At 30.7% G+C, this 12,728-nt stretch overlaps 2 non-coding genes across 2 annotated transcripts; both read right to left on the bottom strand.

Moving 5' to 3' along the window:
* Window positions 1-8,282: 8,282 nt before the first annotated feature.
* LOC137833751 (U1 spliceosomal RNA) lies at window positions 8,283-8,441 on the bottom strand. Its single transcript, XR_011084815.2, has one exon. It is a non-coding gene; the product is annotated as a U1 spliceosomal RNA (small nuclear RNA).
* A 1,319-nt stretch (window positions 8,442-9,760) lies between these two features.
* Window positions 9,761-9,921, bottom strand: LOC137833715 (U1 spliceosomal RNA). Its single transcript, XR_011084784.2, has one exon. It is a non-coding gene; the product is annotated as a U1 spliceosomal RNA (small nuclear RNA).
* Window positions 9,922-12,728: the final 2,807 nt, after the last annotated feature.

Genomic DNA, 12,728 nt, shown 5'->3' on the forward strand with positions numbered 1-12,728 from the left:
ACAAGTCTAGAGAAAGGGAATCATGAGGAGGAGTTCTAACAATAATAAAAATTTCAATTGGAAGGATAAGGTGATGAAGGATAAAGGAGTTCCCTCGAGTTCAGTCACATCTTCAAGGGGACGTCACCTCATAAATATAGTAATTCACCACCTAAAAGGAAAACAAGTGAGGTAAAATGTTTCAAATGCTTGGGAAGAGGACATTATGCTTCAGAATGGCCAACAAAAAAAATATATGATCATTTTATCAAAGACACAAATAGTCAGTGAACCTTCAAGTAAAGAAGAGAAGGAAGAGGTATATGTGGAGTTGGATACATTGGAGGGTGATTTGTTGATGATTCGAAGGCTTATGGGAAGCAAAATACATGCTTTTGACCAAATCCAAAGGGAAAATATTTTTCATACTAGATGTTCCATTCAAGGGAAAATATGTTCACTCATAGTTGATGGAGGAAGTTGCACCAATGTAGCTAGCTCAAGACTAGTTACCAAATTAAATTTGGAGACAAAACCGCACCCAAGGCCATACAAGCTTCAATGGCTTAGTGAAGATGGAGAGATAACAAGGAGTAAGCAAGTGGAGGTGAACCTATCCATAGGACAATATAATGACAATGTCTAGTGTAATGTGGTTCCAATGATACAACTCACATTTTGTTAAGGAGGTCGTGGCAGTTTGACACCAAGGCTATTCATGATGGTTTCACCAATAAAATCTCTTTCATGCAGAATAACAAGAAGATCATTCTCAAACCCTTATCTCCTAGAGAGGTGTGTGAGGATCAAACGAAATTGAGAAAAAAGAGAGTTCAAGATAAAAGAGAGATGAGTGAAACACCTATACAAAACAAGAGCGAAACACCAAAAGAGAGAGAAACACATGAGAGAAAAATGAGTGGATTACTGAAAGTGAATGAAGTGAAGAAGTTGCTACTTTCTAGCAAACCTCTTTATTTACCTTATTGCAAAAATAACACTTTGGTTGGTGACCATTCTAACCAAATTAATTTGTTTCCTAGTGTTGATTTTATTTTGCAGGAGTTCCAAACTCAAGTTGAAGAATTGATGAACAAATGATGGGTACAAGAGCCCATGAGCTCATGTGCCGTTCCAGTAATTTTGGTGCCTAAAAATGATGGTTATTGGAGTATGTGCACAGATTGCAGAGCACGCAATAACATTACCATTAAGTATAAACACCATATTCCCAGGTTAGATGATTTATTGGATGAATTGTATGGTGCTTGTATATTTTCAAAAATTGACTTAAGAAGTGATTACCATCAAATTAGGATTAGGGAGGGGAATGAATGAAAAACCGTCTTTACAACAAAATATGGATTGTATGAGTGGTGTGTGTTGTTATTTGGGCTAACAAATGCCTCAAGCACTTTTGTGAGATTAATGAACCATGTTTTGACAGAATTTTTAGGCAAAATTGTTATGGTGTATTTTAATGACATCTTGATTTATAGCACTACTCTGGAATTACATGTGGAACATTAGTGTGTTGTTTTAAATGTTCTTAGAACAAAAAAGTTGTATGATAATCTTGAAAAATGCATTTTTTGTACAAATTGCATTCTTGTGTTTTGTGGTATGTGTCAAAGGAGTTCATGTAGATTATGAAAAGGTGACGGCTATTCAAGAATTATGTTTACATCATACTGAGTTTGCTTACAATATGGTTGTTGATAGCACAACGAATTGTTATCCATTTGAAATTTTGTATGGATTAAATCCTTTAACTCCATTAGATTTTTTACCTATGCCTAACATTTCTATTTTAAAGCATAAAGATTCACAGGCTAAGGTTGACTATATGAGAAGGCTACATGAAAAGGTTAAAGAAGAAGTTGAAGAAAAAGGTAAAGGTTATTCTAAACAAGCTAACAAAGGAAGAAAGAAAGTAATCTTTGATCCTAGAGATGGGGTCTGGATACATATGAGGAACGAAATGTTAACTAGACAAATAAAATCCAAGCTCCAACCTAGACGGGGTGGACCTTTTCAAGTGTTAGAAATGATTAATGACAATGCCTACGAGATTGATCTTCCAAGTAAGTACAATATGAGTAACACTTTTAATGTGTCTGATTTGTGTCCTTTTATTGCAGGTGATGCGGACATCTAAGGTCTTTCTCAAGAAGGAGGGAATGATGCAGACATCCAAACCAAAGGGCATGGTGAGCAGGAACTTGACCAAGCCATTCCAGACTTAGGCGGACCCATGACAAGAGGAAGGCTTAAAAAGGCCCAAGAGACTTTACATCACAAGGTGGCTAATCTTTTGGAGGCTTAATTGTTGAATTGCCCACAGTTTAAAAAGACTTCGCTGATTACATGCACAACATGTTTGGATCCTTAAAAATAGAATAATATTATTATTTTGCTTCGAGTAGGATTTGAACCCAGAACCAGATGGAAAGTATCAACTTAACCACTGAGGCAAATGATCCTTCTTTAAATATAAGGATTGCAGTTTCGTTTTATTTTCTTACAAACAAGAAAATACCTATAGCTAAATTTGTATTTATACACTGTTGGAACTTAGAATGGGGGACGAACGAATATTTTCGTAATTTTAAGAGAGAGTATTTCTCTGCTAGAGTTTTTCCCTGCATCTTGCGATCTTATCAAGAATCCACCAATTCTTGTGGCGATCATCCTTAGGCTTATCAAACTTTGTTTGTGGCGCCTTCCTTTATCTAGGTTTTTATTATTACTGTTTTGAATTTACCCTGTTCTGTAACCCTAAATTCCCAATTTTGTTGTCAATTCTATTTGGATTCATATCTCTAGAGTTACAATTGGGCCTCCTTGAACCAAATGCAACTCTAGACCATCTGAAGAGTTCTTTTAGGGTTAAAGCTTGCACCTTGGCTACCCATAACACTATAAATATAAGTGTTAGCCCCCTTGTAAATGAGATCTGAATTGATAAAGAAAAGCTGCCCAAGTTGCTTGCTCATTGTCTTCAAATTCTCACTCTCAAGTTTGCACTTCTAATAGTGTTTTGCTTGAATCTTCTTAGGAGTTGGCCTAACCTCTCTTAAGCTTCATTATCATTCTTCATACACCAATACTTCATAGTTTCTTTCACACATTTTAGCCACCCAATCCCACCAAATTTCGCACCCCAAAATACAAAACAAAAGACTTATAGCAATGCAAGCTATGATTGTATCACTTAGGAACCCATTTCAAAAGACCTTTAGGAATGACAAACCTCTTTACTCTGCAAAATTTAACAGTATGACCCATTTTCATGCAGTAAAAGCATATATTTAGTCGGTTGTTTCGATAAAACAACAAGTTGTTTTTCAAAGAAACTGAAGAAGGGTTTTGAAACTGGTTTGTTCTTGCTATTTGGATTAAATCTCAGTCCAACCTTGCCAAAAACACAACTTTGTGAAGCAAAAATAGTTTCAAGATTGGATTTCCCTTTGGAAAACTTATCCATAGTCTTTAAAAGATAGTGAATCTTCTTTTGAAGGAAATCACAATTTTCATAAAAGCTTGAATCAACACACTTATAAGAAGACATTTTGTAAATCATTTCCAGGTTTTCAAAATTAGTTTTTGAATGACTTAACTCTTCTTCTAAGGTCTTGACTCTATTTTCCAACTAGTTGTTTAACCCTTTCAACCGGTTATTTAATAGAGCCAGGATGTTAGCTTCCTCATAAGTTTCTTTGAACACATCAAGAAGTTGGCTATAATGTTCAAAATTCACAGAAGTGATTAAACTTACATTGCTGGTTTCTGAATCTTCATTTGCCATCAAACACATATTTGCTTCTTCATCTTCTTTTGATGAAGAACTTGAGGATGAGTCATCTTTGTCCTGCCAAGCTATGTAGGCTCTTCTTGCTTTGTCTTTCTTCTCAAATTTCCTGTTAGCTTCTTTCTCTTTGCTCACATTGCTTGGACATTCAACCTTGATGTGTCCCTGTTTGCCACATCCAAAACAAGTGTAGTTTGTAGAATTAAAATCATTAACACTCTTGCTATTGTACCTATTTGATCACTGACTTTTGTCCCTGTTGTTCTTCTTCAAGAACTTGCCAAATTTCCTTGTGAGCAGGTTAAGAGTCTCACTATCACTGTAGTCACTTGAGTCTTGATCAACCTTGTGTGTTGCAGTCTTTAAAGAAATGATTTTCACATGTTGTTCTTCATTCTCTTGATCATTCAGCCGATTCATTTCAAGTTCATGCTTTCTTAGCTTTCTAAACAAAAAAGCAGTGGTCAATGTGGTCAAATTGTTTGATTCTGAAATGGCAGTGACCTTTGACTGCCAAGATCTATCCAAACATTTGAGGATCTTTATCTTCAGCTCCTCTCTTTCAAAGATTTTGCCCAGGACAATGAGATGATTTATAATGTGAGTAAATCTCTTCTACTCATCAGAGATGGTTTCCCCTTTTAGTATCTTAAATATTTCATAGTCTTGGATCAAGGCATGCTTCCTTGCCTTTTTCACATTTGTTGTGCCTTCATGGGTTACTTCAAGGATGTCCCACATCTCCTTTGCTGATCCACATTGAGAGACCCTAAAAAATCATCAGAACTCAAAGCAGAAGTTATAATGTTCTTGGCAATGCAATCATATTGTGCCTTTTCACTTTCACTCTCAGTCTACTAGGACCAAGGTTTTTTAGAAAAACCATTATCTTTTCATACATAGGAATAAAAGGACCATTAGCGATAGCATCTTAGATTCCTCTATCAATTGACTCAGTAAAAAATTTCATTCTTATCTTCCAAAATTGATAGTTCAGCCCACAAAACAAAGGTGGTATGTTTATAGAAGGTTTTAGCTATTTTCAACCACAAAACAAAGGGCAGTCTTTCAGCCATTTTCAAAATTATTTTAGGATCAAAACTTGAGTAACTTTCAAGAACTCAACTTTGATGTCAATTGTTAGAACGTGTGGCCAAAACAAGAGAGGGGTGATTTGTTTTCACAAGATTTTCGCTACGATTGGAAGTAGAGTGAAAATTATGTAAAAATCAACTAATTGATTTTCTGTTCAATTAGATAAAATTTCAGATTTACATTTTTTTATGGAAAAAATTAACCAGTTGTTTTATTGAAACAACTAATTGTTTTATACCAGAAAACAAAGAACAAATTTCAAAGAAGTGTATAAGAGTGGGGAAAGAAAGATTCACACAAAGAGATTTATATTGGTTCACTCTTAAGAGAACCAATATGCATCCAGTCATCAGCTAACCACTGAGAATTCACTATGCAATCAAAACTAGATTACAAAACACACTAAGAATGTTGATCTTGAACCCCTCAAGAACACACAACACTTATTATCCAAAACCACACCAAAAATGTTGATCTTGAACCCCTCAAGAAAACACAACACTTCTTGGCAACACCACATTTTATATAAACCCTTTCTGAAACTGACATACACACAATTACAGTATTCAAAGAAGGAAATATAATACATTTAAGCTTTACAAAGCAGTAGTACAGATGAATAGAAGACCTAGTTCATATTTCACACACAAGTGATGATCCAAAAGCTTTTGATCTTCTATTGAAAACATTTTTAATAAACTCTCTTTCTTGTCCTTTTCAAATGATCACAAAAAAAGTCTTTATATAGACTCAAACAAGTAATTAAAAATGTTAAATCATTAATAAAAAGCAGTTAGAAACATTTAAAAAACAGTTTAGAATTCATAACAAAATTCTGTTAAAAAAACAACTGATTGTTCTGAAAAACAACTTATTGATTTAACTTTCTGTTAAAGATTTCATATAAAACAACTAGTTGTTTTATCGAAATACTAATTGTTTCTGTCTTACATAAAAGACAAAAGAAAGCAAAGTTATAGTCACTAAGTATAAAACAACTAGTTGTTTTGACAAATCAATTGGATAATAAACTTGTTATAGTCACAAGACCTTGAAGAACAACTTTTTTTAACTCACTGATTTGAAAAATAACTGACTAAAATTTCACAGCTTTTTAAAAAACACTTTTTTCAAAAGAGATAAAAAAGTCAAGTGAGCTTGGATCAATACTATATGTTAATTGACAATAGAAAATCTATTAAACAACACACACAAACACCACAACAGGTTCTTCAAGTCTTCAAAGCATATTTGGAAGCATCAAAACACCTAGTTCAGTAATAGTGTCCACATTCTTGATTCTAAGAAGACTTTGTCTAGTTCATGAATTTGTGATTGTTCAGTGTCATTTGAATCCACACAACCTCCTTCATATCCTCCACTTGAATATGATATGGAAGTGTTAGGATCAAATATTTGAACAAGCCGAGACTAAATCAGGTAAGTATAGGATTATAAGTTTACACGTTCACATTTTAAAGGAATAAATGATGGGTGAAACTAAAACATTATGTCTAGGATGAACATCAAAACTTTCTCAATCCAATACTTATCCTCACATTTATCTTTAATAGTCTTGACAAGTACAAATCTACGATTCTAGCATTTTCACACCATATTCAAGGGGGAGGAATGAGAAAGAGGTTGTTTGAATTCAAATAACAATGATCAACCTCATATTTATAAACAAGAAAGTGTTTTAAGAATCAAAAGTGCAAAACAATGACCTGACTATTTTATAATAGTTTTCTTTTAATCAAGTTTACAATAAAGGTAAAAACTTCATGAGAATATGACACACGGGATAATAATCCTCCTTTCTCATTACACTCCAAATACATTAAAAAAATTATTTACAATTAAAGAACACATCTAATATAGATAGTCACGTTATAGTCTCCACATTTATGATTCTAAGAAGATTTTTTTTTAATTTAAGAATCTATGATTGTTCACTGTCATGGTCGAAGCTACAACAAGAAATGCTAGAAACTCATAAAATAAATTTAACAAATATCATAGAAATGGAATATAAATAAAGCATAAGGTAATTTTAGAAGGTGACAAAAAGGAATATGTGTGAGTAATCGACAGTGCTGCCGATAGCAATGCCCAAACCCGCTCTATCGATAACACAAGCGAGGCAACTGTCTCTAAAAGTGAAAACAGAAATTAATGCGGTGCTTCCTGGGTTTATAATAATCCCTTGCTATTGTTTAAGGAATGCATCAAATTAATTTTTTTTAGATTTAAGTGTTTGTGTCATTTTAAATTTAACTTTTTAGAATGTCCTTAAATTATTACTTTTAATTAAAATTATTATAATAAGACATATTTATTCCTTAAATTTGTAGTAAAAAACATGTAATCTTATTATTGATCACTAAAATTAATAAAATAATTCTTATAATTATATATTTTTAATTAATTTTTTTTCAAATTATAAGCACAACAAAAAAATTAATTTATAAAATAAATCGAATAATAAAATGACTATAAATAATATAATGGAATTATAGTGACACTTTTTAAACTAATATAGTAAAGTATATTTTTTTTAACTTCTCTCCATATGTTGTATGCTTTTTTAAGGGCTTTTTATAAATGAAATTATTAATTGAGATTGAAATGAGTCTTATGATTGATTTTTTCTTTTATGTTTGATTTTATTATTGTTGTATTTGTTGGAGTGTGGTGTATTTGATAAATCCAATACCTATATTACAGACTTTAAAGATTGGATATGTTAGGAATACTTAGATGTGTTCTTAATATGTCGTATTAATTAACTCTGTTGTGTTGATTAGAATCAATTGTAAGTTTCTCTTTTATGATTTGACTTAAAATCTTCACTAGAAAACTTCTCAAAAATGTATTAAAGTTTATCTTGATAATAAGATTTTTTTAATTCATTAAAAAATATTTTTAATATATTAAAATATTCTTATATAGGTATGAAATGACTAGAAAAAAAATGTAATCAATTAGATAATTATTTTTTATAAATAGAATCGCTTAGAACATGAGTAGTTCTAAGCTTTTTGTTTAATAATTTAAAATGATGAGTCTATTGAATAATTTTACAAGTAAATTTAACATGCAATTTTAATTCATTAAAATAATAAAATTAAAAAATTGTACAACTTTTATGTCAAAATCATTTTATATGAGATTGAAATATTATCTACTACCGAGAGATCCACTTGATTTATTCTTTTGTAATATTCTTATTGTTTATTGTGTGGTAGTCTTTTACCTCTTTTACAAAACTAGTACCATCTTTATCAAAATCTAGTTCAAATATATATAACTAGTAACTACTAAAGACATAAAGTACAAATACTAAATAAAATAAATATATTATAAAATATGCATTCAAAGATTCATGATTATTACTATAGTGTTGCGTGAACGCAAACCCTCTCTACCACAAATTATGACATAAGATTTGTCACTTGGACAGACCTTAGAGCAACACCCCTCCCAGGTGCAATGAAAGTCACTAGCCTACACCATAAGCCTCTTGATCACTCATTGGTGTCGTCCAGGTAAGCATGTTGGCCCTCACAACCACTTTTCTTTTGTAGTCCAAGTTCCTAACTTCTTACTACTCTTTCAACAATGTGAGACTTGAAATACTTCTTTTGTATCTTAAAAAATAGAGCTTAATCATTATCCCTTTAAGATGCCTCTCTTATTCTACCTTTACCACCAAGTGCATTAAGATACTTGCTTTCTTCTCAGAATAATAAATTACTTGAAAATATCAACTTGTAACAAAAAATATAGAGAAAAATAATAATAATGGCTTGCACTTGGTGTCACATAATGATTGTTCATTTAGGAAACATCAACAACAAAGTGCAATCTTATTGTGGGATTACAAACTCCAAAACAAAAGTATTTGAAAGAAAAATGACTGAATTTTTTGTAAAATACTTGATTAATTAATAGAGCATTGTGAAATGAAAATATGAAAGATATAGTCATGTGTTGTAATAATGTTGTCTTCTTCCTTAGAAGCAGTTCTATTCCCTCAAACCAACATAAACAACACATAAAAATGACAATGACTCTCTCATTTTCCTAAATTTGAAGGTCAAATTTCTAGTTAAATTCAAAATAACTAAACCAGGTTTTGGTTCAAAAAAGTTGGACTTGCATATGTTACATGAGAGAAAGAAAACATTGTTTCCGTGTTGAATGCATTTATTATTTAAAAACTAGACCACTATTGAAGACAAAACTATCAAAGCTAACAAGTAATAATGGAAGAACATAAATATAAAATCTAAAATATTCATAACTTGTGAATTTCAATTATAGGTGACCTATATAAGGTCTTTGGTGCTCCACTCATCCAAACGAGAAAGGAACTCTACCAATCAACGTATATTAAAAGAAATATTCTTCATAACTCTAGCTAAAACAAACTAAACACCTCCTTCACACACATACACACTAAACGAGTGAGATCCTAAATATGCAATGGTCAACTACACAACATGTGCACTTTGTCGTGTTTATAATAATAAAAAAAGGTCTTTGTTCTATACTCTACTATTTAATGTTTAAATATATAGGAAGAGATAAAGAAAAATAATAAATATGGCTTACTAAAATAATCTTGCTATCAATAAATATCCTATATATATTTCATTAAAAACTGATAACATATGTTAATTTAGTATTTTTCAAAAGGATAAAATTATAGTGAAACAATGATAGTTAAATATGTAGACCTAAAAAGAAGGCTTAATAAACAATTAGGAATATATGTATTATAGATAATACAATATCATAAAAAAAGAAAATAAAAATGATGTTTTAGTTACATAATACAAAATCAAGATGAGAAATTTAAAAAACTGTGCAAAAGGGGTTGCGCGAACACAAGCCCCACTACCACAAATTATGACGTAGGCTCTGCCATTTTTGACAGACCTTAAAGCAGTACCCCTCCAATGTGCAATGGAAGTTACTGCCTTAGACCATGGGCCTTCATGATCAACCATAGACCCCGTCCAGGTAAGTATGGAAAATAACCGTACACACTTTCATTTTATATTCTGTAGTTCTCATTAGTTAATCTATACTAAGCAATGTGGGATTATCACATTTGTATACTCTGCATGTGTTTTAACTTAATCATTTTCCTCTACAAATGATTCTCTTCATCAACATTTGTTTGTTTGCATGAGTATGAAGCTCCTTTGATTTCTATAAAGAATAAAAAATATTACCAAAACAAATAAGGAAATTGTTATTTCCAAACAAAGTAATAAATGTTGAATTGCTAAGAAACAAAATGTAATTGGTAAGATGCTATATAATTTCAAAATTTTGATACTGTAATTTAATGACATTATCTCATAGAGCCAAAGAGTAATCAAGTAATGTATCTGAACCTTGATGCTTGTATGGTTTCACAGACTGTGAAAATCAAAAGTATTAGAGAGGCTAAAAGTAAGGTACATTATGAGAGGAATTGTGGTATTATGTGAAATTTTACTTTCTTTCTACTTGCCGTAAAACAGATCTAGATCTTCTAAAGTGAGAAATTAAACTTAGAGAGTAAAATAAATCATCGTAATCATTGATATTGCATACACATATAGATATTTCTCATCAATGATTAAAATGGCTTATTTTATTTTACTTACTTTAGATGAATCAGATCCTAGTAAAATATTTTGATCTCAAAAGTTATGTGATTGAAACACTATTTTCATTATGTTTGGACATATATGGTGATCTATATACTAAAAATAATGTAGCAATTAGTGGAATTCGACGCATGTCAGTCCTATAGGTTATCTCCAATATGTTGTATACATTATAACTTCTTTTAGATTTGTGAACCAATTCTTTTGATGTCATTGTTGATAGGAGTGACAAATGCATTGTCCTGGCTAATGAAAATCTCCACCAAGGATCAATATTCATTAAGAATGGTAAGAGAAAAAATTGCGTGTTCTTTTACTTCCCTAAGCTCTTATACACAGGTACAAGCATGCAATCCAACACAGAATACTTTCATGAGTTTATTTTATGCAACTGGTAGTTTTGCATTTTGAGAATCATGAAGAAAAGATGAAAAGTTTTACATTTTGTGTTGTATATTTATAAATTTCAAAAAATCAAGTACACATGACCCAGAGTGAAGGTGGAAAATGAGATTTTGCTTATACTTTTTATTTTTGAAATTGGAACAGTGCTATTGTTATACTGTCAAGTTATTCTTTCAAAACCTCTTCATAACTTTTATTTTGAATTCTTATGTGAAAACTTTGGATAGTGTTGATTACTTTTCATTTAGTTTCATGTTTGTCTTGTTGGTTGATCAATTATCCAATTTGAAAAGATATAAGAAAGTGGAAGCTTAGATTAGTTTTGTACTCATGGAACTTAAATGAGTTGTACAAATTGATTAAAAGTGTTGTTGCTTGATTTATGGAAGACTAAAAAAATTATGGAAAAAATAAATTTGTTGAATTTAGTGTTGGTGAATTGCCACCAAAGAATCTCAAATATAATTCATAGTGCTTATGATAACCATGTATTAGTTATACTTTTGCTTTAGAAGTATGCATCATTTGATGAAATTATTAACTTCTTTTCCAATACAGAATTAAGATACAAGATAAAAATAATGTGATCCTTATTTTTAATTTTTATTTACTTTAAATATTTTTCTTTATATTTTATAATGTGATCCTTATTATTTTATATTTTCGATAAATATGACTTATTGACAAACTTGTGTTTTCCAGGTTATTTCATTTCTTTTTTAATATAAAGATAGTATTTTTTTTTGCTATTTTTGTTATTTGTTAGAGAAATTATTGCTATTATTTTTATATTTATATTTTTTTTTGGTGTTACCTATTGTTGTACTTAACTCATACTCAATATAATCATATTTTATCGTGTGTATTAGATAAAGTATTATTTTTCGTACTTATACCATGAATATTAAAATTTAGTTGTTTTTAACTTTATATGATAAATTTGTAGTACAACTTTCTATACCTGATTTCATTTCATTCCTCGGGCAATGTGTGGTGTTCTTAAGATACAACCTTGTGCTCTACAACACCTCTAACCCTCTATAAAGCACCAATTTTGATGCTCACAACATTAATTGCACATAATTTTTTAATACAAGAACAGCTCGAAAGGACAAAAAGTAATATTTTAAGGATTCATAGATTGGGAGAAAAATTATATTTTACTATTTGTTCTCAAAACAACTGATTGATTTAATTTCTTGTTAAAGATTTCATATAAAACCATCAACTGTTTTATCGAAATACCAATTGTTTCTGTCTTACAGAAAAGATAAAAGAAAGCAAAGTTGTTGTCACTAAGTATAAAACAACTAGTTGTTATGACAAATCAATTGGATAATAAACTTGTTATAGTCACAAGACCTTGAAGAACAACTTTTTTTAACTGATTGATTTGAAAAACAACTGACTAAAATTTCACAGCTTTTTAAAAAACACTTCATTCAAAAGAGATAAAGAGTCAAGTGAGCTTGGATCAATACTAGATGTGAATTGACAATACAAAATTTATTAAACAACACACACAAACACTACAACATGTTCTTCAAGTCTTCAAAGTAGATTTGGAAGCATCAAAACACCTTGTTCAATAATAGTGTCCATATTCCTGATTCTAAGAAGACTTTGTCTAATTCATGAATTTGTGATTGTTCAGTGTCATTTGAATCCACACAACCTCCTTCATATCCTCCACTTGAATATGATATGGAAGTGTTAGGATCAAAGATTTGAACAAACCGAGACTAAATCAAGTAAATATATGATTATAAGTT

This window comes from Phaseolus vulgaris, chromosome 6 (assembly GCF_051622355.1).
Source record: "Phaseolus vulgaris cultivar YP4 chromosome 6, ASM5162235v1, whole genome shotgun sequence".
Taxonomy (NCBI): Eukaryota; Viridiplantae; Streptophyta; class Magnoliopsida; order Fabales; family Fabaceae; genus Phaseolus; species Phaseolus vulgaris.